We start from the raw sequence: 23,728 nt of genomic DNA on the forward strand, positions 1-23,728 counted from the left end.
GGCTCTAAAATTCTCTTTCGGTTGCCACCCTCACAGATGGATTAGGAAACTCTTTGCGGTGCACTCATTAGTGAAATGACCTCAATGACGCTGGAATCCAATATCTAATCGCCGATTTTTAGCGAGTCCACACGCCAGGGTGGTTGGGGTCCAATGCAGCCCCGGCCAGGCCCAGGCCCCTTGGACTGGGCCACAGGAGGACACAGAGGAGGGTCCCGGCCCCCACGGTAGCGGTGCGGGCAGTTCTCCAAGGGCTTGGGTGTTTTCCAGAGGGAGGAGATGGAGGGGACTGATTTCTTCAGCGCCCCACAGACCACGCCACCCCACCCCACCCATGGGACACATCCCGAGAGAGAGAGAGACGCCCCATACACTGGCTCCCCTCCCCCGTGCGCTGTGCCCCAGCCCTGGCCCGGGGGAATAGGCGGCCGCGGGGCCACAGGGTGGGGGGCACAGCTGAAAGGGGTTGTGGGGGAGGGCGGCCCCTGGCTGGGGTCAAAGGGCGAGCGCCCCGCCCCGCCCACCCGCCCGTGCGCAGTCAGCGGCCCCGGAGGCGCGCTGGGGGTGGGGGGCGGGGAGGTGAAGGAGGCCAGGCGAGGAGAGGAGGGGGGCTGGAAGGTCTCCACCTTGGCGGGTCCAGCCGTGGAGGCGCATCTTGTGTGAGTGTGAGTGAGTGAGTGAGTGTGAGTGTGAGTGTGTGTGTATAGAGAGACAGCCCCCAACCCCGGCCCGCCGCTCCCTGCCCGCCCCGCCTGTCACCCCGTCCCTCGGAGCCCACGGGACCCGGCCGGCGAACTCAACAGGCCCGGCCCGGCGCGGGGCCTGGGGCGGGAGGAGGCGGCGGGGAAGCGCAGAGAGGCTCGGCTTCTCGAGCGGGGCAGGGGCGCCCTCCGCCGTCCACGACCACACCACCCCGAACGCGCCCGATCCCGTCTGGTCTCGGAAGCTAAGCAGGGTCGGGCCTGGTTAGAACTTGGATGGGAGACCGCCCGGGAATACCGGGTGCCGTAGGCTTCTTCTTCTTTTTTTTTTTTTTTTTGCCTCTGGTTCTGTCGCGTTTCTGGGAGTGCGGGGGCGGCCCGGGGTGGGGGTGACCCCCACCCTCAGCGCCCGCCGCGGTGCCTGGCGCCCCAGCCCGCACCGTGGGGCCTCCTCTTGTCCCGAGCCGTGACACCGCCGCCACGCGGCAGCATGCGTGGCTTCTGGACAGTCAGGTCTCAGACCAAAGGTCTGCTCTGTGGGAGCCGACACGCTGGAGGAAACCTTGAGAGTCTGAGAGGGGAGGGAGTTCCAGAAGAAGGCCTGGATGTCATTTTGAGGGAGTATGTGACCAGAACTCGTCCCGTTGCTTTTGGGGTTCTATGGGCTACACGTAGGAATCTTTGGTGGTGGCACCTGATGTTCGGGCATCCGGAGTCACACCCAGACCTGCTCCACAGGCCTCCTTTTACTTTTCTCTTCGGATTCATTTTTTTTTTTTTTTTTTTTTTGAGACAGAGTCTCGGTTTGTTGCCCAGGCTAGAGTGAGTGCCGTGGCGTCAGCCTAGCTCACAGCAACTTCAAACTCCTGGGCTCGAGTGATCCTTCTGCCTCAGCCTCCCGGGTAGCTGGGACTGCAGGCATGCGCCACCATGCCCCGCTAATTTTTTATATATATATCAGTTGGCCAATTAATTTCTTTCTATTTATAGTAGAGACGGGGTCTCGCTCTTGCTCAGGCTGGTTTTGAACTCCTGACCTTGAGCAATCCGCCCGCCTCGGCCTCCCAAGAGCTAGGATTACAGGCGTGAGCCACAGCGCCCGGCCGGATTCATTATTTTTAAAAAGTGTCTCTTATCTCTATTATTGCATTTTCTTTTCTCTCTCTTTTCAAGCAGATGATGGGAGTCCAAGTTTTAAGGTGACATGTGTTGCCCGTGCCCCCCTCCCCCCCCCGTGTTCTTATTCATTTACCTCTCATGTTGCTCCAGCATATTGTGGGGGCACCAATGTTAAGGTCGGGTGCGTTGCCCTCTCCCAGCCTCCCCCCTCGGGTCAGAGCTTCAAGTGCGCCCATCCCCCAGTCGGTGCGCACCCACCCCATTCCTAATGGATGTGTATGCCCATCCCCTCCCCCCACCCGCCCGACACCCACCCGAAGAAGGTGATTCCTCTGTGTCCACTTAGGTGTCCATCGGTTCGTACCCATTTGCTGGTGAGCGCGAGCACGTGGTGCTCGTGTGTCCATTCTTGGGATACTTGGCTTACTGGAACGGGTTCCAGCTCTGGCCAGGAGAACCACGAGAGGTGCCCCCTCACCGCTGCTCCTCATAGCCGAATAGCACTCCGTGGTGTCCACGCGCCACATTTTATTTACCCACTCGTGGGTCGATGGGCACTCGGGTGGCTTCCAGGTCTTTGCGATTGTGACTTGTGCCCTGACTCTAACCCTAACCCTTACCCAGCCCGTCTCCTCCACGGCCCCTGCCTGACTGACTCCTTCCCGCCCGGCCTGTCACCTGTCACCGTCCTCTGCCCCTGCCTGACACGCTCCTCCCCGCCCGGGCCGTCACCGTCCTCGGCCCCTGCCTGACGGGGCTCCTCCGTCGCCTGGGCCTTCCAAGGGCTTGGTGTGGACGCTGGTTCCAGGACGCCCTCCCAGGAACCCGGTAGCAGGGCGGCCGCAGCGTCTCGCGCAACCCAACCGTCCGCCGGCTGGCCGCCGTGGCTAAGTGGCCTGCGGGGGACGTGCTCCCGCTGTGCCGTGGGGGCCCAGCCTGGTGTCTTCTCTGAGGCCCCACGGCTGCCGCTCCCCGCAAGGGGATAGCCGCGGAGGTGGGGACCGCCTCCTCGTGGGGACGTACACCCAGCTCTCCACGTCGGATTCCGGGGCTCTCTGTCCTGCCAGAAGGCCCAGCTGGCCTGCGGGTCCTTAGAGTGGCAAAAACATCCGAAAACTGAGATTGAGGGTCCGGTGGGTGTCTGCACTTTTGTGCTGGGCACCCCAGGGAGGCCCGGGGGCTGGCTGGACAATGCGGTCTGCTGGGCTGGGGGGGGTTTGGAGGAGCAACTGATGCCCTTTGCACTTTGGGTAGCAAGTGTCTGAGGTGTCTCTGGGCCCTGTGCCATGTGGGGGCGGGGGCGGGGGCGGGGTGGGAGGAGGAGGAGGAGGAGGAGGAGGAGGAGGAGGAGGAGGTGGGAAGGGCCGTGGCCTGCAGTCGTGTTCCCCGGGGTGGCACAGCATGTGGCTTCTTCCACAGGCTGCTTGGCCTGGGCTCCCTGCACCTGGGCCTTTGGAGGACTGGCCCTGTGCTTGCCAACACTTCCTGCAGGGACCCAGAGCTGGGAGGTTGCATCTCTCAGCCCTGGGTCGGGCAGAGCCCCAGCGGGCCATGCCCACAACCTCTCTCAGCACGGGTCCCCCAGAAGGCTCCTTTGGGACCAGGATTCTCTTGCGGGTGACTCTTTAAGGTCTGGCCCCTGGATGGAGGGGCACCAGGAGTAGAGGAGCAGGAAGGGGAAGGGGGTGGCCATGCGAGGGGACACTTTCAGGCCAAGTCCCAGCTTCAGCCTGATCCTCCTGGGAACCCCGGGGTGGACATCACACCTCCTGGTTGCCCCGCTCTGAGACAAGGAGCCGGGCTTCGCATTCCCACAGCAGCCAGTCGTGGGCTGAGGACACCTGGGGCGTTGGGAACTCCCTGGCTTCTCCTTGGATTAACATCTGGAGCTGCTTGTGAATTGTGCCGCCACACACACCCGAGTGCAGGTGTCTTCTGCACAGACTGCGGGCCTCGCTCTTCTGAATGCCGCTAGCTCGCCACCCACCCACGGGAGAACCTGGTCAGGGTACTTTCTCTCAGGGGCAGACTCTCATCCGGGCGGGGGGCTACCGGTGTCTCTGTTTGCTCCTTTCTTTCTTCCATTTCGGGAAAGGCTTCCTTACTGGGTGTGGAAATCTCCTATGCCTTTCCTCGCCTATTCTGTCGGCTCTAAAATTCTCTTTCGGTTGCCACCCTCACAGATGGATTAGGAAACTCTTTGCGGTGCACTCATTAGTGAAATGACCTCAATGACGCTGGAATCCAATATCTAATCGCCGATTTTTAGCGAGTCCACACGCCAGGGTGGTTGGGGTCCAATGCAGCCCCGGCCAGGCCCAGGCCCCTTGGACTGGGCCACAGGAGGACACAGAGGAGGGTCCCGGCCCCCACGGTAGCGGTGCGGGCAGTTCTCCAAGGGCTTGGGTGTTTTCCAGAGGGAGGAGATGGAGGGGACTGATTTCTTCAGCGCCCCACAGACCACGCCACCCCACCCCACCCATGGGACACATCCCGAGAGAGAGAGAGACGCCCCATACACTGGCTCCCCTCCCCCGTGCGCTGTGCCCCAGCCTTGGCCCGGGGGAATAGGCGGCCGCGGGGCCACAGGGTGGGGGGCACAGCTGAAAGGGGTTGTGGGGGAGGGCGGCCCCTGGCTGGGGTCAAAGGGCGAGCGCCCCGCCCCGCCCACCCGCCCGTGCGCAGTCAGCGGCCCCGGAGGCGCGCTGGGGGTGGGGGGCGGGGAGGTGAAGGAGGCCAGGCGAGGAGAGGAGGGGGGCTGGAAGGTCTCCACCTTGGCGGGTCCAGCCGTGGAGGCGCATCTTGTGTGAGTGTGAGTGAGTGAGTGAGTGTGAGTGTGAGTGTGTGTGTATAGAGAGACAGCCCCCAACCCCGGCCCGCCGCTCCCTGCCCGCCCCGCCTGTCACCCCGTCCCTCGGAGCCCACGGGACCCGGCCGGCGAACTCAACAGGCCCGGCCCGGCGCGGGGCCTGGGGCGGGAGGAGGCGGCGGGGAAGCGCAGAGAGGCTCGGCTTCTCGAGCGGGGCAGGGGCGCCCTCCGCCGTCCACGACCACACCACCCCGAACGCGCCCGATCCCGTCTGGTCTCGGAAGCTAAGCAGGGTCGGGCCTGGTTAGAACTTGGATGGGAGACCGCCCGGGAATACCGGGTGCCGTAGGCTTCTTCTTCTTTTTTTTTTTTTTTTTTGCCTCTGGTTCTGTCGCGTTTCTGGGAGTGCGGGGGCGGCCCGGGGTGGGGGTGACCCCCACCCTCAGCGCCCGCCGCGGTGCCTGGCGCCCCAGCCCGCACCGTGGGGCCTCCTCTTGTCCCGAGCCGTGACACCGCCGCCACGCGGCAGCATGCGTGGCTTCTGGACAGTCAGGTCTCAGACCAAAGGTCTGCTCTGTGGGAGCCGACACGCTGGAGGAAACCTTGAGAGTCTGAGAGGGGAGGGAGTTCCAGAAGAAGGCCTGGATGTCATTTTGAGGGAGTATGTGACCAGAACTCGTCCCGTTGCTTTTGGGGTTCTATGGGCTACACGTAGGAATCTTTGGTGGTGGCACCTGATGTTCGGGCATCCGGAGTCACACCCAGACCTGCTCCACAGGCCTCCTTTTACTTTTCTCTTCGGATTCATTTTTTTTTTTTTTTTTTTGAGACAGAGTCTCGGTTTGTTGCCCAGGCTAGAGTGAGTGCCGTGGCGTCAGCCTAGCTCACAGCAACTTCAAACTCCTGGGCTCGAGTGATCCTTCTGCCTCAGCCTCCCGGGTAGCTGGGACTGCAGGCATGTGCCACCATGCCCCGCTAATTTTTTATATATATATCAGTTGGCCAATTAATTTCTTTCTATTTATAGTAGAGACGGGGTCTCGCTCTTGCTCAGGCTGGTTTTGAACTCCTGACCTTGAGCAATCCGCCCGCCTCGGCCTCCCAAGAGCTAGGATTACAGGCGTGAGCCACAGCGCCCGGCCGGATTCATTATTTTTAAAAAGTGTCTCTTATCTCTATTATTGCATTTTCTTTTCTCTCTCTTTTCAAGCAGATGATGGGAGTCCAAGTTTTAAGGTGACATGTGTTGCCCGTGCCCCCCTCCCCCCCCCGTGTTCTTATTCATTTACCTCTCATGTTGCTCCAGCATATTGTGGGGGCACCAATGTTAAGGTCGGGTGCGTTGCCCTCTCCCAGCCTCCCCCCTCGGGTCAGAGCTTCAAGTGCGCCCATCCCCCAGTCGGTGCGCACCCACCCCATTCCTAATGGATGTGTATGCCCATCCCCTCCCCCCACCCGCCCGACACCCACCCGAAGAAGGTGATTCCTCTGTGTCCACTTAGGTGTCCATCGGTTCGTACCCATTTGCTGGTGAGCGCGAGCACGTGGTGCTCGTGTGTCCATTCTTGGGATACTTGGCTTACTGGAACGGGTTCCAGCTCTGGCCAGGAGAACCACGAGAGGTGCCCCCTCAGCGCTGCTCCTCATAGCCGAATAGCACTCCGTGGTGTCCACGCGCCACATTTTATTTACCCACTCGTGGGTCGATGGGCCCTCGGGTGGCTTCCAGGTCTTTGCGATTGTGACTTGTGCCCTGACTCTAACCCTAACCCTTACCCAGCCCGTCTCCTCCACGGCCCCTGCCTGACTGACTCCTTCCCGCCCGGCCTGTCACCTGTCACCGTCCTCTGCCCCTGCCTGACACGCTCCTCCCCGCCCGGGCCGTCACCGTCCTCGGCCCCTGCCTGACGGGGCTCCTCCGTCGCCTGGGCCTTCCAAGGGCTTGGTGTGGACGCTGGTTCCAGGACGCCCTCCCAGGAACCCGGTAGCAGGGCGGCCGCAGCGTCTCGCGCAACCCAACCGTCCGCCGGCTGGCCGCCGTGGCTAAGTGGCCTGCGGGGGACGTGCTCCCGCTGTGCCGTGGGGGCCCAGCCTGGTGTCTTCTCTGAGGCCCCACGGCTGCCGCTCCCCGCAAGGGGATAGCCGCGGAGGTGGGGACCGCCTCCTCGTGGGGACGTACACCCAGCTCTCCACGTCGGATTCCGGGGCTCTCTGTCCTGCCAGAAGGCCCAGCTGGCCTGCGGGTCCTTAGAGTGGCAAAAACATCCGAAAACTGAGATTGAGGGTCCGGTGGGTGTCTGCACTTTTGTGCTGGGCACCCCAGGGAGGCCCGGGGGCTGGCTGGACAATGCGGTCTGCTGGGCTGGGGGGGGTTTGGAGGAGCAACTGATGCCCTTTGCACTTTGGGTAGCAAGTGTCTGAGGTGTCTCTGGGCCCTGTGCCATGTGGGGGCGGGGGCGGGGGCGGGGTGGGAGGAGGAGGAGGAGGAGGAGGAGGAGGAGGTGGGAAGGGCCGTGGCCTGCAGTCGTGTTCCCCGGGGTGGCACAGCATGTGGCTTCTTCCACAGGCTGCTTGGCCTGGGCTCCCTGCACCTGGGCCTTTGGAGGACTGGCCCTGTGCTTGCCAACACTTCCTGCAGGGACCCAGAGCTGGGAGGTTGCATCTCTCAGCCCTGGGTCGGGCAGAGCCCCAGCGGGCCATGCCCACAACCTCTCTCAGCACGGGTCCCCCAGAAGGCTCCTTTGGGACCAGGATTCTCTTGCGGGTGACTCTTTAAGGTCTGGCCCCTGGATGGAGGGGCACCAGGAGTAGAGGAGCAGGAAGGGGAAGGGGGTGGCCATGCGAGGGGACACTTTCAGGCCAAGTCCCAGCTTCAGCCTGATCCTCCTGGGAACCCCGGGGTGGACATCACACCTCCTGGTTGCCCCGCTCTGAGACAAGGAGCCGGGCTTCGCATTCCCACAGCAGCCAGTCGTGGGCTGAGGACACCTGGGGCGTTGGGAACTCCCTGGCTTCTCCTTGGATTAACATCTGGAGCTGCTTGTGAATTGTGCCGCCACACACACCCGAGTGCAGGTGTCTTCTGCACAGACTGCGGGCCTCGCTCTTCTGAATGCCGCTAGCTCGCCACCCACCCACGGGAGAACCTGGTCAGGGTACTTTCTCTCAGGGGCAGACTCTCATCCGGGCGGGGGGCTACCGGTGTCTCTGTTTGCTCCTTTCTTTCTTCCATTTCGGGAAAGGCTTCCTTACTGGGTGTGGAAATCTCCTATGCCTTTCCTCGCCTATTCTGTCGGCTCTAAAATTCTCTTTCGGTTGCCACCCTCACAGATGGATTAGGAAACTCTTTGCGGTGCACTCATTAGTGAAATGACCTCAATGACGCTGGAATCCAATATCTAATCGCCGATTTTTAGCGAGTCCACACGCCAGGGTGGTTGGGGTCCAATGCAGCCCCGGCCAGGCCCAGGCCCCTTGGACTGGGCCACAGGAGGACACAGAGGAGGGTCCCGGCCCCCACGGTAGCGGTGCGGGCAGTTCTCCAAGGGCTTGGGTGTTTTCCAGAGGGAGGAGATGGAGGGGACTGATTTCTTCAGCGCCCCACAGACCACGCCACCCCACCCCACCCATGGGACACATCCCGAGAGAGAGAGAGACGCCCCATACACTGGCTCCCCTCCCCCGTGCGCTGTGCCCCAGCCCTGGCCCGGGGGAATAGGCGGCCGCGGGGCCACAGGGTGGGGGGCACAGCTGAAAGGGGTTGTGGGGGAGGGCGGCCCCTGGCTGGGGTCAAAGGGCGAGCGCCCCGCCCCGCCCACCCGCCCGTGCGCAGTCAGCGGCCCCGGAGGCGCGCTGGGGGTGGGGGGCGGGGAGGTGAAGGAGGCCAGGCGAGGAGAGGAGGGGGGCTGGAAGGTCTCCACCTTGGCGGGTCCAGCCGTGGAGGCGCATCTTGTGTGAGTGTGAGTGAGTGAGTGAGTGTGAGTGTGAGTGTGTGTGTATAGAGAGACAGCCCCCAACCCCGGCCCGCCGCTCCCTGCCCGCCCCGCCTGTCACCCCGTCCCTCGGAGCCCACGGGACCCGGCCGGCGAACTCAACAGGCCCGGCCCGGCGCGGGGCCTGGGGCGGGAGGAGGCGGCGGGGAAGCGCAGAGAGGCTCGGCTTCTCGAGCGGGGCAGGGGCGCCCTCCGCCGTCCACGACCACACCACCCCGAACGCGCCCGATCCCGTCTGGTCTCGGAAGCTAAGCAGGGTCGGGCCTGGTTAGAACTTGGATGGGAGACCGCCCGGGAATACCGGGTGCCGTAGGCTTCTTCTTCTTTTTTTTTTTTTTTTTGCCTCTGGTTCTGTCGCGTTTCTGGGAGTGCGGGGGCGGCCCGGGGTGGGGGTGACCCCCACCCTCAGCGCCCGCCGCGGTGCCTGGCGCCCCAGCCCGCACCGTGGGGCCTCCTCTTGTCCCGAGCCGTGACACCGCCGCCACGCGGCAGCATGCGTGGCTTCTGGACAGTCAGGTCTCAGACCAAAGGTCTGCTCTGTGGGAGCCGACACGCTGGAGGAAACCTTGAGAGTCTGAGAGGGGAGGGAGTTCCAGAAGAAGGCCTGGATGTCATTTTGAGGGAGTATGTGACCAGAACTCGTCCCGTTGCTTTTGGGGTTCTATGGGCTACACGTAGGAATCTTTGGTGGTGGCACCTGATGTTCGGGCATCCGGAGTCACACCCAGACCTGCTCCACAGGCCTCCTTTTACTTTTCTCTTCGGATTCATTTTTTTTTTTTTTTTTTTTGAGACAGAGTCTCGGTTTGTTGCCCAGGCTAGAGTGAGTGCCGTGGCGTCAGCCTAGCTCACAGCAACTTCAAACTCCTGGGCTCGAGTGATCCTTCTGCCTCAGCCTCCCGGGTAGCTGGGACTGCAGGCATGCGCCACCATGCCCCGCTAATTTTTTATATATATATCAGTTGGCCAATTAATTTCTTTCTATTTATAGTAGAGACGGGGTCTCGCTCTTGCTCAGGCTGGTTTTGAACTCCTGACCTTGAGCAATCCGCCCGCCTCGGCCTCCCAAGAGCTAGGATTACAGGCGTGAGCCACAGCGCCCGGCCGGATTCATTATTTTTAAAAAGTGTCTCTTATCTCTATTATTGCATTTTCTTTTCTCTCTCTTTTCAAGCAGATGATGGGAGTCCAAGTTTTAAGGTGACATGTGTTGCCCGTGCCCCCCTCCCCCCCCCGTGTTCTTATTCATTTACCTCTCATGTTGCTCCAGCATATTGTGGGGGCACCAATGTTAAGGTCGGGTGCGTTGCCCTCTCCCAGCCTCCCCCCTCGGGTCAGAGCTTCAAGTGCGCCCATCCCCCAGTCGGTGCGCACCCACCCCATTCCTAATGGATGTGTATGCCCATCCCCTCCCCCCACCCGCCCGACACCCACCCGAAGAAGGTGATTCCTCTGTGTCCACTTAGGTGTCCATCGGTTCGTACCCATTTGCTGGTGAGCGCGAGCACGTGGTGCTCGTGTGTCCATTCTTGGGATACTTGGCTTACTGGAACGGGTTCCAGCTCTGGCCAGGAGAACCACGAGAGGTGCCCCCTCACCGCTGCTCCTCATAGCCGAATAGCACTCCGTGGTGTCCACGCGCCACATTTTATTTACCCACTCGTGGGTCGATGGGCACTCGGGTGGCTTCCAGGTCTTTGCGATTGTGACTTGTGCCCTGACTCTAACCCTAACCCTTACCCAGCCCGTCTCCTCCACGGCCCCTGCCTGACTGACTCCTTCCCGCCCGGCCTGTCACCTGTCACCGTCCTCTGCCCCTGCCTGACACGCTCCTCCCCGCCCGGGCCGTCACCGTCCTCGGCCCCTGCCTGACGGGGCTCCTCCGTCGCCTGGGCCTTCCAAGGGCTTGGTGTGGACGCTGGTTCCAGGACGCCCTCCCAGGAACCCGGTAGCAGGGCGGCCGCAGCGTCTCGCGCAACCCAACCGTCCGCCGGCTGGCCGCCGTGGCTAAGTGGCCTGCGGGGGACGTGCTCCCGCTGTGCCGTGGGGGCCCAGCCTGGTGTCTTCTCTGAGGCCCCACGGCTGCCGCTCCCCGCAAGGGGATAGCCGCGGAGGTGGGGACCGCCTCCTCGTGGGGACGTACACCCAGCTCTCCACGTCGGATTCCGGGGCTCTCTGTCCTGCCAGAAGGCCCAGCTGGCCTGCGGGTCCTTAGAGTGGCAAAAACATCCGAAAACTGAGATTGAGGGTCCGGTGGGTGTCTGCACTTTTGTGCTGGGCACCCCAGGGAGGCCCGGGGGCTGGCTGGACAATGCGGTCTGCTGGGCTGGGGGGGGTTTGGAGGAGCAACTGATGCCCTTTGCACTTTGGGTAGCAAGTGTCTGAGGTGTCTCTGGGCCCTGTGCCATGTGGGGGCGGGGGCGGGGGCGGGGTGGGAGGAGGAGGAGGAGGAGGAGGAGGAGGAGGAGGAGGAGGTGGGAAGGGCCGTGGCCTGCAGTCGTGTTCCCCGGGGTGGCACAGCATGTGGCTTCTTCCACAGGCTGCTTGGCCTGGGCTCCCTGCACCTGGGCCTTTGGAGGACTGGCCCTGTGCTTGCCAACACTTCCTGCAGGGACCCAGAGCTGGGAGGTTGCATCTCTCAGCCCTGGGTCGGGCAGAGCCCCAGCGGGCCATGCCCACAACCTCTCTCAGCACGGGTCCCCCAGAAGGCTCCTTTGGGACCAGGATTCTCTTGCGGGTGACTCTTTAAGGTCTGGCCCCTGGATGGAGGGGCACCAGGAGTAGAGGAGCAGGAAGGGGAAGGGGGTGGCCATGCGAGGGGACACTTTCAGGCCAAGTCCCAGCTTCAGCCTGATCCTCCTGGGAACCCCGGGGTGGACATCACACCTCCTGGTTGCCCCGCTCTGAGACAAGGAGCCGGGCTTCGCATTCCCACAGCAGCCAGTCGTGGGCTGAGGACACCTGGGGCGTTGGGAACTCCCTGGCTTCTCCTTGGATTAACATCTGGAGCTGCTTGTGAATTGTGCCGCCACACACACCCGAGTGCAGGTGTCTTCTGCACAGACTGCGGGCCTCGCTCTTCTGAATGCCGCTAGCTCGCCACCCACCCACGGGAGAACCTGGTCAGGGTACTTTCTCTCAGGGGCAGACTCTCATCCGGGCGGGGGGCTACCGGTGTCTCTGTTTGCTCCTTTCTTTCTTCCATTTCGGGAAAGGCTTCCTTACTGGGTGTGGAAATCTCCTATGCCTTTCCTCGCCTATTCTGTCGGCTCTAAAATTCTCTTTCGGTTGCCACCCTCACAGATGGATTAGGAAACTCTTTGCGGTGCACTCATTAGTGAAATGACCTCAATGACGCTGGAATCCAATATCTAATCGCCGATTTTTAGCGAGTCCACACGCCAGGGTGGTTGGGGTCCAATGCAGCCCCGGCCAGGCCCAGGCCCCTTGGACTGGGCCACAGGAGGACACAGAGGAGGGTCCCGGCCCCCACGGTAGCGGTGCGGGCAGTTCTCCAAGGGCTTGGGTGTTTTCCAGAGGGAGGAGATGGAGGGGACTGATTTCTTCAGCGCCCCACAGACCACGCCACCCCACCCCACCCATGGGACACATCCCGAGAGAGAGAGAGACGCCCCATACACTGGCTCCCCTCCCCCGTGCGCTGTGCCCCAGCCCTGGCCCGGGGGAATAGGCGGCCGCGGGGCCACAGGGTGGGGGGCACAGCTGAAAGGGGTTGTGGGGGAGGGCGGCCCCTGGCTGGGGTCAAAGGGCGAGCGCCCCGCCCCGCCCACCCGCCCGTGCGCAGTCAGCGGCCCCGGAGGCGCGCTGGGGGTGGGGGGCGGGGAGGTGAAGGAGGCCAGGCGAGGAGAGGAGGGGGGCTGGAAGGTCTCCACCTTGGCGGGTCCAGCCGTGGAGGCGCATCTTGTGTGAGTGTGAGTGAGTGAGTGAGTGTGAGTGTGAGTGTGTGTGTATAGAGAGACAGCCCCCAACCCCGGCCCGCCGCTCCCTGCCCGCCCCGCCTGTCACCCCGTCCCTCGGAGCCCACGGGACCCGGCCGGCGAACTCAACAGGCCCGGCCCGGCGCGGGGCCTGGGGCGGGAGGAGGCGGCGGGGAAGCGCAGAGAGGCTCGGCTTCTCGAGCGGGGCAGGGGCGCCCTCCGCCGTCCACGACCACACCACCCCGAACGCGCCCGATCCCGTCTGGTCTCGGAAGCTAAGCAGGGTCGGGCCTGGTTAGAACTTGGATGGGAGACCGCCCGGGAATACCGGGTGCCGTAGGCTTCTTCTTCTTTTTTTTTTTTTTTTTTGCCTCTGGTTCTGTCGCGTTTCTGGGAGTGCGGGGGCGGCCCGGGGTGGGGGTGACCCCCACCCTCAGCGCCCGCCGCGGTGCCTGGCGCCCCAGCCCGCACCGTGGGGCCTCCTCTTGTCCCGAGCCGTGACACCGCCGCCACGCGGCAGCATGCGTGGCTTCTGGACAGTCAGGTCTCAGACCAAAGGTCTGCTCTGTGGGAGCCGACACGCTGGAGGAAACCTTGAGAGTCTGAGAGGGGAGGGAGTTCCAGAAGAAGGCCTGGATGTCATTTTGAGGGAGTATGTGACCAGAACTCGTCCCGTTGCTTTTGGGGTTCTATGGGCTACACGTAGGAATCTTTGGTGGTGGCACCTGATGTTCGGGCATCCGGAGTCACACCCAGACCTGCTCCACAGGCCTCCTTTTACTTTTCTCTTCGGATTCATTTTTTTTTTTTTTTTTTTTTGAGACAGAGTCTCGGTTTGTTGCCCAGGCTAGAGTGAGTGCCGTGGCGTCAGCCTAGCTCACAGCAACTTCAAACTCCTGGGCTCGAGTGATCCTTCTGCCTCAGCCTCCCGGGTAGCTGGGACTGCAGGCATGCGCCACCATGCCCCGCTAATTTTTTATATATATATCAGTTGGCCAATTAATTTCTTTCTATTTATAGTAGAGACGGGGTCTCGCTCTTGCTCAGGCTGGTTTTGAACTCCTGACCTTGAGCAATCCGCCCGCCTCGGCCTCCCAAGAGCTAGGATTACAGGCGTGAGCCACAGCGCCCGGCCGGATTCATTATTTTTAAAAAGTGTCTCTTATCTCTATTATTGCATTTTCTTTTCTCTCTCTTTTCAAGCAGATGATGGGAGTCCAAGTTTTAAGGTGACATGTGTTGCCCGTGCCCCCCTCCCCCCCCCGTGTTCTTATTCATTTACCTCTCATGTTGCTCCAGCATATTGTGGGGGCACCAATGTTAAGGTCGGGTGCGTTGCCCTCTCCCAGCCTCCCCCCTCGGGTCAGAGCTTCAAGTGCGCCCATCCCCCAGTCGGTGCGCACCCACCCCATTCCTAATGGATGTGTATGCCCATCCCCTCCCCCCACCCGCCCGACACCCACCCGAAGAAGGTGATTCCTCTGTGTCCACTTAGGTGTCCATCGGTTCGTACCCATTTGCTGGTGAGCGCGAGCACGTGGTGCTCGTGTGTCCATTCTTGGGATACTTGGCTTACTGGAACGGGTTCCAGCTCTGGCCAGGAGAACCACGAGAGGTGCCCCCTCACCGCTGCTCCTCATAGCCGAATAGCACTCCGTGGTGTCCACGCGCCACATTTTATTTACCCACTCGTGGGTCGATGGGCACTCGGGTGGCTTCCAGGTCTTTGCGATTGTGACTTGTGCCCTGACTCTAACCCTAACCCTTACCCAGCCCGTCTCCTCCACGGCCCCTGCCTGACTGACTCCTTCCCGCCCGGCCTGTCACCTGTCACCGTCCTCTGCCCCTGCCTGACACGCTCCTCCCCGCCCGGGCCGTCACCGTCCTCGGCCCCTGCCTGACGGGGCTCCTCCGTCGCCTGGGCCTTCCAAGGGCTTGGTGTGGACGCTGGTTCCAGGACGCCCTCCCAGGAACCCGGTAGCAGGGCGGCCGCAGCGTCTCGCGCAACCCAACCGTCCGCCGGCTGGCCGCCGTGGCTAAGTGGCCTGCGGGGGACGTGCTCCCGCTGTGCCGTGGGGGCCCAGCCTGGTGTCTTCTCTGAGGCCCCACGGCTGCCGCTCCCCGCAAGGGGATAGCCGCGGAGGTGGGGACCGCCTCCTCGTGGGGACGTACACCCAGCTCTCCACGTCGGATTCCGGGGCTCTCTGTCCTGCCAGAAGGCCCAGCTGGCCTGCGGGTCCTTAGAGTGGCAAAAACATCCGAAAACTGAGATTGAGGGTCCGGTGGGTGTCTGCACTTTTGTGCTGGGCACCCCAGGGAGGCCCGGGGGCTGGCTGGACAATGCGGTCTGCTGGGCTGGGGGGGGTTTGGAGGAGCAACTGATGCCCTTTGCACTTTGGGTAGCAAGTGTCTGAGGTGTCTCTGGGCCCTGTGCCATGTGGGGGCGGGGGCGGGGGCGGGGTGGGAGGAGGAGGAGGAGGAGGAGGAGGAGGAGGAGGAGGAGGAGGTGGGAAGGGCCGTGGCCTGCAGTCGTGTTCCCCGGGGTGGCACAGCATGTGGCTTCTTCCACAGGCTGCTTGGCCTGGGCTCCCTGCACCTGGGCCTTTGGAGGACTGGCCCTGTGCTTGCCAACACTTCCTGCAGGGACCCAGAGCTGGGAGGTTGCATCTCTCAGCCCTGGGTCGGGCAGAGCCCCAGCGGGCCATGCCCACAACCTCTCTCAGCACGGGTCCCCCAGAAGGCTCCTTTGGGACCAGGATTCTCTTGCGGGTGACTCTTTAAGGTCTGGCCCCTGGATGGAGGGGCACCAGGAGTAGAGGAGCAGGAAGGGGAAGGGGGTGGCCATGCGAGGGGACACTTTCAGGCCAAGTCCCAGCTTCAGCCTGATCCTCCTGGGAACCCCGGGGTGGACATCACACCTCCTGGTTGCCCCGCTCTGAGACAAGGAGCCGGGCTTCGCATTCCCACAGCAGCCAGTCGTGGGCTGAGGACACCTGGGGCGTTGGGAACTCCCTGGCTTCTCCTTGGATTAACATCTGGAGCTGCTTGTGAATTGTGCCGCCACACACACCCGAGTGCAGGTGTCTTCTGCACAGACTGCGGGCCTCGCTCTTCTGAATGCCGCTAGCTCGCCACCCACCCACGGGAGAACCTGGTCAGGGTACTTTCTCTCAGGGGCAGACTCTCATCCGGGCGGGGGGCTACCGGTGTCTCTGTTTGCTCCTTTCTTTCTTCCATTTCGGGAAAGGCTTCCTTACTGGGTGTGGAAATCTCCTATGCCTTTCCTCGCCTATTCTGTCGGCTCTAAAATTCTCTTTCGGTTGCCACCCTCACAGATGGATTAGGAAACTCTTTGCGGTGCACTCATTAGTGAAATGACCTCAATGACGCTGGAATCCAATATCTAATCGCCGATTTTTAGCGAGTCCACACGCCAGGGTGGTTGGGGTCCAATGCAGCCCCGGCCAGGCCCAGGCCCCTTGGACTGGGCCACAGGAGGACACAGAGGAGGGTCCCGGCCCCCACGGTAGCGGTGCGGGCAGTTCTCCAAGGGCTTGGGTGTTTTCCAGAGGGAGGAGATGGAGGGGACTGATTTCTTCAGCGCCCCACAGACCACGCCACCCCACCCCACCCATGGGACACATCCCGAGAGAGAGAGAGACGCCCCATACACTGGCTCCCCTCCCCCGTGCGCTGTGCCCCAGCCCTGGCCCGGGGGAATAGGCGGCCGCGGGGCCACAGGGTGGGGGGCACAGCTGAAAGGGGTTGTGGGGGAGGGCGGCCCCTGGCTGGGGTCAAAGGGCGAGCGCCCCGCCCCGCCCACCCGCCCGTGCGCAGTCAGCGGCCCCGGAGGCGCGCTGGGGGTGGGGGGCGGGGAGGTGAAGGAGGCCAGGCGAGGAGAGGAGGGGGGCTGGAAGGTCTCCACCTTGGCGGGTCCAGCCGTGGAGGCGCATCTTGTGTGAGTGTGAGTGAGTGAGTGAGTGTGAGTGTGAGTGTGTGTGTATAGAGAGACAGCCCCCAACCCCGGCCCGCCGCTCCCTGCCCGCCCCGCCTGTCACCCCGTCCCTCGGAGCCCACGGGACCCGGCCGGCGAACTCAACAGGCCCGGCCCGGCGCGGGGCCTGGGGCGGGAGGAGGCGGCGGGGAAGCGCAGAGAGGCTCGGCTTCTCGAGCGGGGCAGGGGCGCCCTCCGCCGTCCACGACCACACCACCCCGAACGCGCCCGATCCCGTCTGGTCTCGGAAGCTAAGCAGGGTCGGGCCTGGTTAGAACTTGGATGGGAGACCGCCCGGGAATACCGGGTGCCGTAGGCTTCTTCTTCTTTTTTTTTTTTTTTTTTGCCTCTGGTTCTGTCGCGTTTCTGGGAGTGCGGGGGCGGCCCGGGGTGGGGGTGACCCCCACCCTCAGCGCCCGCCGCGGTGCCTGGCGCCCCAGCCCGCACCGTGGGGCCTCCTCTTGTCCCGAGCCGTGACACCGCCGCCACGCGGCAGCATGCGTGGCTTCTGGACAGTCAGGTCTCAGACCAAAGGTCTGCTCTGTGGGAGCCGACACGCTGGAGGAAACCTTGAGAGTCTGAGAGGGGAGGGAGTTCCAGAAGAAGGCCTGGATGTCATTTTGAGGGAGTATGTGACCAGAACTCGTCCCGTTGCTTTTGGGGTTCTATGGGCTACACGTAGGAATCTTTGGTGGTGGCACCTGATGTTCGGGCATCCGGAGTCACACCCAGACCTGCTCCACAGGCCTCCTTTTACTTTTCTCTTCGGATTCATTTTTTTTTTTTTTTTTTTTTTGAGACAGAGTCTCGGTTTGTTGCCCAGGCTAGAGTGAGTGCCGTGGCGTCAGCCTAGCTCACAGCAACTTCAAACTCCTGGGCTCGAGTGATCCTTCTGCCTCAGCCTCCCGGGTAGCTGGGACTGCAGGCATGCGCCACCATGCCCCGCTAATTTTTTATATATATATCAGTTGGCCAATTAATTTCTTTCTATTTATAGTAGAGACGGGGTCTCGCTCTTGCTCAGGCTGGTTTTGAACTCCTGACCTTGAGCAATCCGCCCGCCTCGGCCTCCCAAGAGCTAGGATTACAGGCGTGAGCCACAGCGCCCGGCCGGATTCATTATTTTTAAAAAGTGTCTCTTATCTCTATTATTGCATTTTCTTTTCTCTCTCTTTTCAAGCAGATGATGGGAGTCCAAGTTTTAAGGTGACATGTGTTGCCCGTGCCCCCCTCCCCCCCCCGTGTTCTTATTCATTTACCTCTCATGTTGCTCCAGCATATTGTGGGGGCACCAATGTTAAGGTCGGGTGCGTTGCCCTCTCCCAGCCTCCCCCCTCGGGTCAGAGCTTCAAGTGCGCCCATCCCCCAGTCGGTGCGCACCCACCCCATTCCTAATGGATGTGTATGCCCATCCCCTCCCCCCACCCGCCCGACACCCACCCGAAGAAGGTGATTCCTCTGTGTCCACTTAGGTGTCCATCGGTTCGTACCCATTTGCTGGTGAGCGCGAGCACGTGGTGCTCGTGTGTCCATTCTTGGGATACTTGGCTTACTGGAACGGGTTCCAGCTCTGGCCAGGAGAACCACGAGAGGTGCCCCCTCACCGCTGCTCCTCATAGCCGAATAGCACTCCGTGGTGTCCACGCGCCACATTTTATTTACCCACTCGTGGGTCGATGGGCACTCGGGTGGCTTCCAGGTCTTTGCGATTGTGACTTGTGCCCTGACTCTAACCCTAACCCTTACCCAGCCCGTCTCCTCCACGGCCCCTGCCTGACTGACTCCTTCCCGCCCGGCCTGTCACCTGTCACCGTCCTCTGCCCCTGCCTGACACGCTCCTCCCCGCCCGGGCCGTCACCGTCCTCGGCCCCTGCCTGACGGGGCTCCTCCGTCGCCTGGGCCTTCCAAGGGCTTGGTGTGGACGCTGGTTCCAGGACGCCCTCCCAGGAACCCGGTAGCAGGGCGGCCGCAGCGTCTCGCGCAACCCAACCGTCCGCCGGCTGGCCGCCGTGGCTAAGTGGCCTGCGGGGGACGTGCTCCCGCTGTGCCGTGGGGGCCCAGCCTGGTGTCTTCTCTGAGGCCCCACGGCTGCCGCTCCCCGCAAGGGGATAGCCGCGGAGGTGGGGACCGCCTCCTCGTGGGGACGTACACCCAGCTCTCCACGTCGGATTCCGGGGCTCTCTGTCCTGCCAGAAGGCCCAGCTGGCCTGCGGGTCCTTAGAGTGGCAAAAACATCCGAAAACTGAGATTGAGGGTCCGGTGGGTGTCTGCACTTTTGTGCTGGGCACCCCAGGGAGGCCCGGGGGCTGGCTGGACAATGCGGTCTGCTGGGCTGGGGGGGGTTTGGAGGAGCAACTGATGCCCTTTGCACTTTGGGTAGCAAGTGTCTGAGGTGTCTCTGGGCCCTGTGCCATGTGGGGGCGGGGGCGGGGGCGGGGTGGGAGGAGGAGGAGGAGGAGGAGGAGGAGGAGGAGGAGGTGGGAAGGGCCGTGGCCTGCAGTCGTGTTCCCCGGGGTGGCACAGCATGTGGCTTCTTCCACAGGCTGCTTGGCCTGGGCTCCCTGCACCTGGGCCTTTGGAGGACTGGCCCTGTGCTTGCCAACACTTCCTGCAGGGACCCAGAGCTGGGAGGTTGCATCTCTCAGCCCTGGGTCGGGCAGAGCCCCAGCGGGCCATGCCCACAACCTCTCTCAGCACGGGTCCCCCAGAAGGCTCCTTTGGGACCAGGATTCTCTTGCGGGTGACTCTTTAAGGTCTGGCCCCTGGATGGAGGGGCACCAGGAGTAGAGGAGCAGGAAGGGGAAGGGGGTGGCCATGCGAGGGGACACTTTCAGGCCAAGTCCCAGCTTCAGCCTGATCCTCCTGGGAACCCCGGGGTGGACATCACACCTCCTGGTTGCCCCGCTCTGAGACAAGGAGCCGGGCTTCGCATTCCCACAGCAGCCAGTCGTGGGCTGAGGACACCTGGGGCGTTGGGAACTCCCTGGCTTCTCCTTGGATTAACATCTGGAGCTGCTTGTGAATTGTGCCGCCACACACACCCGAGTGCAGGTGTCTTCTGCACAGACTGCGGGCCTCGCTCTTCTGAATGCCGCTAGCTCGCCACCCACCCACGGGAGAACCTGGTCAGGGTACTTTCTCTCAGGGGCAGACTCTCATCCGGGCGGGGGGCTACCGGTGTCTCTGTTTGCTCCTTTCTTTCTTCCATTTCGGGAAAGGCTTCCTTACTGGGTGTGGAAATCTCCTATGCCTTTCCTCGCCTATTCTGTCGGCTCTAAAATTCTCTTTCGGTTGCCACCCTCACAGATGGATTAGGAAACTCTTTGCGGTGCACTCATTAGTGAAATGACCTCAATGACGCTGGAATCCAATATCTAATCGCCGATTTTTAGCGAGTCCACACGCCAGGGTGGTTGGGGTCCAATGCAGCCCCGGCCAGGCCCAGGCCCCTTGGACTGGGCCACAGGAGGACACAGAGGAGGGTCCCGGCCCCCACGGTAGCGGTGCGGGCAGTTCTCCAAGGGCTTGGGTGTTTTCCAGAGGGAGGAGATGGAGGGGACTGATTTCTTCAGCGCCCCACAGACCACGCCACCCCACCCCACCCATGGGACACATCCCGAGAGAGAGAGAGACGCCCCATACACTGGCTCCCCTCCCCCGTGCGCTGTGCCCCAGCCCTGGCCCGGGGGAATAGGCGGCCGCGGGGCCACAGGGTGGGGGGCACAGCTGAAAGGGGTTGTGGGGGAGGGCGGCCCCTGGCTGGGGTCAAAGGGCGAGCGCCCCGCCCCGCCCACCCGCCCGTGCGCAGTCAGCGGCCCCGGAGGCGCGCTGGGGGTGGGGGGCGGGGAGGTGAAGGAGGCCAGGCGAGGAGAGGAGGGGGGCTGGAAGGTCTCCACCTTGGCGGGTCCAGCCGTGGAGGCGCATCTTGTGTGAGTGTGAGTGAGTGAGTGAGTGTGAGTGTGAGTGTGTGTGTATAGAGAGACAGCCCCCAACCCCGGCCCGCCGCTCCCTGCCCGCCCCGCCTGTCACCCCGTCCCTCAGAGCCCACGGGACCCGGCCGGCGAACTCAACAGGCCCGGCCCGGCGCGGGGCCTGGGGCGGGAGGAGGCGGCGGGGAAGCGCAGAGAGGCTCGGCTTCTCGAGCGGGGCAGGGGCGCCCTCCGCCGTCCACGACCACACCACCCCGAACGCGCCCGATCCCGTCTGGTCTCGGAAGCTAAGCAGGGTCGGGCCTGGTTAGAACTTGGATGGGAGACCGCCCGGGAATACCGGGTGCCGTAGGCTTCTTCTTCTTTTTTTTTTTTTTTTTGCCTCTGGTTCTGTCGCGTTTCTGGGAGTGCGGGGGCGGCCCGGGGTGGGGGTGACCCCCACCCTCAGCGCCCGCCGCGGTGCCTGGCGCCCCAGCCCGCACCGTGGGGCCTCCTCTTGTCCCGAGCCGTGACACCGCCGCCACGCGGCAGCATGCGTGGCTTCTGGACAGTCAGGTCTCAGACCAAAGGTCTGCTCTGTGGGAGCCGACACGCTGGAGGAAACCTTGAGAGTCTGAGAGGGGAGGGAGTTCCAGAAGAAGGCCTGGATGTCATTTTGAGGGAGTATGTGACCAGAACTCGTCCCGTTGCTTTTGGGGTTCTATGGGCTACACGTAGGAATCTTTGGTGGTGGCACCTGATGTTCGGGCATCCGGAGTCACACCCAGACCTGCTCCACAGGCCTCCTTTTACTTTTCTCTTCGGATTCATTTTTTTTTTTTTTTTTTTTGAGACAGAGTCTCGGTTTGTTGCCCAGGCTAGAGTGAGTGCCGTGGCGTCAGCCTAGCTCACAGCAACTTCAAACTCCTGGGCTCGAGTGATCCTTCTGCCTCAGCCTCCCGGGTAGCTGGGACTGCAGGCATGCGCCACCATGCCCCGCTAATTTTTTATATATATATCAGTTGGCCAATTAATTTCTTTCTATTTATAGTAGAGACGGGGTCTCGCTCTTGCTCAGGCTGGTTTTGAACTCCTGACCTTGAGCAATCCGCCCGCCTCGGCCTCCCAAGAGCTAGGATTACAGGCGTGAGCCACAGCGCCCGGCCGGATTCATTATTTTTAAAAAGTGTCTCTTATCTCTATTATTGCATTTTCTTTTCTCTCTCTTTTCAAGCAGATGATGGGAGTCCAAGTTTTAAGGTGACATGTGTTGCCCGTGCCCCCCTCCCCCCCCCGTGTTCTTATTCATTTACCTCTCATGTTGCTCCAGCATATTGTGGGGGCACCAATGTTAAGGTCGGGTGCGTTGCCCTCTCCCAGCCTCCCCCCTCGGGTCAGAGCTTCAAGTGCGCCCATCCCCCAGTCGGTGCGCACCCACCCCATTCCTAATGGATGTGTATGCCCATCCCCTCCCCCCACCCGCCCGACACCCACCCGAAGAAGGTGATTCCTCTGTGTCCACTTAGGTGTCCATCGGTTCGTACCCATTTGCTGGTGAGCGCGAGCACGTGGTGCTCGTGTGTCCATTCTTGGGATACTTGGCTTACTGGAACGGGTTCCAGCTCTGGCCAGGAGAACCACGAGAGGTGCCCCCTCATCGCTGCTCCTCATAGCCGAATAGCACTCCGTGGTGTCCACGCGCCACATTTTATTTACCCACTCGTGGGTCGATGGGCACTCGGGTGGCTTCCAGGTCTTTGCGATTGTGACTTGTGCCCTGACTCTAACCCTAACCCTTACCCAGCCCGTCTCCTCCACGGCCCCTGCCTGACTGACTCCTTCCCGCCCGGCCTGTCACCTGTCACCGTCCTCTGCCCCTGCCTGACACGCTCCTCCCCGCCCGGGCCGTCACCGTCCTCGGCCCCTGCCTGACGGGGCTCCTCCGTCGCCTGGGCCTTCCAAGGGCTTGGTGTGGACGCTGGTTCCAGGACGCCCTCCCAGGAACCCGGTAGCAGGGCGGCCGCAGCGTCTCGCGCAACCCAACCGTCCGCCGGCTGGCCGCCGTGGCTAAGTGGCCTGCGGGGGACGTGCTCCCGCTGTGCCGTGGGGGCCCAGCCTGGTGTCTTCTCTGAGGCCCCACGGCTGCCGCTCCCCGCAAGGGGATAGCCGCGGAGGTGGGGACCGCCTCCTCGTGGGGACGTACACCCAGCTCTCCACGTCGGATTCCGGGGCTCTCTGTCCTGCCAGAAGGCCCAGCTGGCCTGCGGGTCCTTAGAGTGGCAAAAACATCCGAAAACTGAGATTGAGGGTCCGGTGGGTGTCTGCACTTTTGTGCTGGGCACCCCAGGGAGGCCCGGGGGCTGGCTGGACAATGCGGTCTGCTGGGCTGGGGGGGGTTTGGAGGAGCAACTGATGCCCTTTGCACTTTGGGTAGCAAGTGTCTGAGGTGTCTCTGGGCCCTGTGCCATGTGGGGGCGGGGGCGGGGGCGGGGTGGGAGGAGGAGGAGGAGGAGGAGGAGGAGGAGGAGGAGGTGGGAAGGGCCGTGGCCTGCAGTCGTGTTCCCCGGGGTGGCACAGCATGTGGCTTCTTCCACAGGCTGCTTGGCCTGGGCTCCCTGCACCTGGGCCTTTGGAGGACTGGCCCTGTGCTTGCCAACACTTCCTGCAGGGACCCAGAGCTGGGAGGTTGCATCTCTCAGCCCTGGGTCGGGCAGAGCCCCAGCGGGCCATGCCCACAACCTCTCTCAGCACGGGTCCCCCAGAAGGCTCCTTTGGGACCAGGATTCTCTTGCGGGTGACTCTTTAAGGTCTGGCCCCTGGATGGAGGGGCACCAGGAGTAGAGGAGCAGGAAGGGGAAGGGGGTGGCCATGCGAGGGGACACTTTCAGGCCAAGTCCCAGCTTCAGCCTGATCCTCCTGGGAACCCCGGGGTGGACATCACACCTCCTGGTTGCCCCGCTCTGAGACAAGGAGCCGGGCTTCGCATTCCCACAGCAGCCAGTCGTGGGCTGAGGACACCTGGGGCGTTGGGAACTCCCTGGCTTCTCCTTGGATTAACATCTGGAGCTGCTTGTGAATTGTGCCGCCACACACACCCGAGTGCAGGTGTCTTCTGCACAGACTGCGGGCCTCGCTCTTCTGAATGCCGCTAGCTCGCCACCCACCCACGGGAGAACCTGGTCAGGGTACTTTCTCTCAGGGGCAGACTCTCATCCGGGCGGGGGGCTACCGGTGTCTCTGTTTGCTCCTTTCTTTCTTCCATTTCGG

General features: G+C 62.6%; 6 pseudogenes; all 6 read left to right on the top strand.

Annotated features, from left to right (window-relative positions):
* Positions 1 to 895: 895 nt before the first annotated feature.
* LOC142869030 (uncharacterized) lies at positions 896 to 1,014 on the top strand (annotated as a pseudogene).
* A 3,848-nt stretch (positions 1,015 to 4,862) lies between these two features.
* LOC142869031 (uncharacterized) lies at positions 4,863 to 4,981 on the top strand (annotated as a pseudogene).
* Positions 4,982 to 8,818: 3,837 nt separating this feature from the next.
* Positions 8,819 to 8,937, top strand: LOC142869032 (uncharacterized; annotated as a pseudogene).
* A 3,846-nt stretch (positions 8,938 to 12,783) lies between these two features.
* Positions 12,784 to 12,902, top strand: LOC142869033 (uncharacterized; annotated as a pseudogene).
* A 3,851-nt stretch (positions 12,903 to 16,753) lies between these two features.
* Positions 16,754 to 16,872, top strand: LOC142869034 (uncharacterized; annotated as a pseudogene).
* Positions 16,873 to 20,718: 3,846 nt separating this feature from the next.
* Positions 20,719 to 20,837, top strand: LOC142869035 (uncharacterized; annotated as a pseudogene).
* The last annotated feature ends 2,891 nt before the right edge of the window (positions 20,838 to 23,728 follow it).

This window comes from Microcebus murinus, unplaced genomic scaffold, assembly GCF_040939455.1.
Source record: "Microcebus murinus isolate Inina unplaced genomic scaffold, M.murinus_Inina_mat1.0 scaf052_hap2_Mmur4.0, whole genome shotgun sequence".
Lineage (NCBI taxonomy): Eukaryota > Metazoa > Chordata > Mammalia > Primates > Cheirogaleidae > Microcebus > Microcebus murinus.